Source organism: Schistocerca gregaria, chromosome 3 (assembly GCF_023897955.1).
Source record: "Schistocerca gregaria isolate iqSchGreg1 chromosome 3, iqSchGreg1.2, whole genome shotgun sequence".
NCBI lineage: Eukaryota > Metazoa > Arthropoda > Insecta > Orthoptera > Acrididae > Schistocerca > Schistocerca gregaria.
This window is the reverse complement of record NC_064922.1, coordinates 183387208-183389386: the sequence shown is the minus strand read 5'-3', so window position 1 is coordinate 183389386 and position 2179 is coordinate 183387208. Positions and strand designations below refer to the sequence as shown.

Below are 2179 nucleotides of genomic sequence, written 5' to 3'. Positions count from 1 at the left end.
GGGAGGTTATACACTTCAATATTCCTCACGCCGTGTGCGGCGTACGTGATTTTTACATCGCTGACGAGGCCATCTCGGTGTTTAAACTTCCTAACACCTCCGCTTACGTTCACAAGCGTCTCGCACCTCACGTCCGTTTTCAGCTTCAGAAACAGGCTAAGCAGCGTGAAATCCAGCTGCAGCACGTCTATTTCGTCCTCCTGAATTTTAAGTTCGTGAAACATCCATTCCTCTATATCGAAAGAGGACGGCCGTTCGTGTTCTCGATCAAACGCGCACTGAATGGTCGTACTTGAGCGGTTGAACGTTGTCATTTTCGTAGGGCACTCATCAAATCGTTGAAACGGCTACGGCTGGCGCGGCGCGGTAGGATGTCGGGCGGCGACGGCTCGACGGCCGGTAATCCTCGCCTACCTGGGACAGACAAAAGCGAGCGGCACACGTGTTTACAAGCGGCAGCCAACCGATACTTTTTTAACGTATATAAACTATTTTTACAATACGGAAAGAAAGGTATCGCTGCATTACAAATGGATCTTTGATATGTCAAGAAGCGAATTTTTTTTCCTTTTTTGTAATTTGATTTAGATCCTATTTTTAGTTTTGTTTCTGGTCTGTCTGTTAAACTGAAATTTAGTCGTTAAATGTTTCTTTTTACATTTATGTGGAGAACAATATTAGGAATTACAGCCCTTAGAACTACTCAGAATTTAGGAAAGACGAAGAGTAACTTTGTAAATAATTTACATATGAGAGAAGGTTCAATTCTAGTGCAAGCAGCTGAACTGATATTCGACCTCCATCTGTTGGTACATTACATCTACAGTATACAGGAACATAGGACGCAAAGCGCGTTACGAAAAATATTATTCCGGTACCGGGAATCGAACCCGAGCCTCCTGGGTGAGAGCCAGGTATCCTAGCCACTAGACCATACCGGACACATGTGGGTTTCTTTCATTGACGAGAAACAGACTTACGTCGTCCATGCATATACAGTGTTAAATTCGGTAGCAACGTTCTGCTCTGTTCTACGTAGCGTACAACTCACCACAGGCGTGTAATTACATATACTGACTTCCGTTAACACGACCTTCGTTCGTTGCCACGCCACCACAAGCGCTCCAAGTTAATCAGTCCATCATTTCGCTTTCTTATTGGTTGATTCTTAGACTTTCAAGTTTGTTTTCGTAATTTCGGTTCATAGTTTGCAGAAGTTAGTTTCATCACATTGCGCTTCTGATTAAGCCTCCTAATGTGTATTGCTCTCTATGAATCATTGTGAATATGTTGCTCCCATTCCTAGTTTTAGGTGGGGAAAATGATTCCATATTATTTGTTTAGTATAAAAGAGAAGACGCTTTAATTGTATGGTGTTGTGCAATTGCGTACGAATCTGTGTGTGAAATGCTCTGTTTAGATGCACTGAGTGCACTTACTCGTATTCTATGTTACTTTTGTTTGCATCTGTTGTCAGTCCTTTGGCGCATTTAATGAAGAACCCCATTTTAGTAGGTTTAGATATTATTCATATTCAACTTTGTTACGTCTTGTCACCGAAAAAGTTAGTATTTTTGCGTGGAATGGTGTTGTTCCTTGGCACTGAGTAGCATGCATTTCACAGTGGCTTGCAGAGTACGGCTGCAGATGAGTATGTAAATGGTAAAAATGCGACAGAAATTACGCAGACTGTTTCACACGTTATAAACAGGTACTGCAAAACAGTACCTACATTTTAGCACACGTCATAAACAAGTACTACGAAACAATACCTACATTTTAGCGGAAGACAACGAAAATTTTGGTGACCTATATTAAATGCGAGAGTACAAAGAAACGGATATGAAAGAAAATAACGCAGAATATGAGCAATATTCATGCTGTGTATTTAAATCGAGCAGATTTGTAAGAAGTAACAAATATACATTAGTCCACAGTATGCCATGCGAGACACCAGCTTCCGTTTCACATGAAACACATACAAATTCGGAATCATTTAGTCTCCTAGGTTTTACAATAAGTGCTATATATTTACATTTCAATTCAAAGAGTGCAATACACACAAGAAGGTTGTAATCAGGGATATAGTTTCCATTCGGTAACAGCCACATGGTGGAAATTGCAATATTGGGTTTCACAAATGAATACACTATCTCCATACTACCAGACCGGCTCATAA

At 40.8% G+C, this 2179-nt stretch overlaps 1 non-coding gene across 1 annotated transcript; it reads right to left on the bottom strand.

Annotated features, from left to right (window-relative positions):
- Positions 1-869: 869 nt before the first annotated feature.
- Positions 870-941, bottom strand: Trnae-cuc (transfer RNA glutamic acid (anticodon CUC)). Its single transcript has one exon. It is a non-coding gene; the product is annotated as a tRNA-Glu (tRNA).
- Positions 942-2179: the final 1238 nt, after the last annotated feature.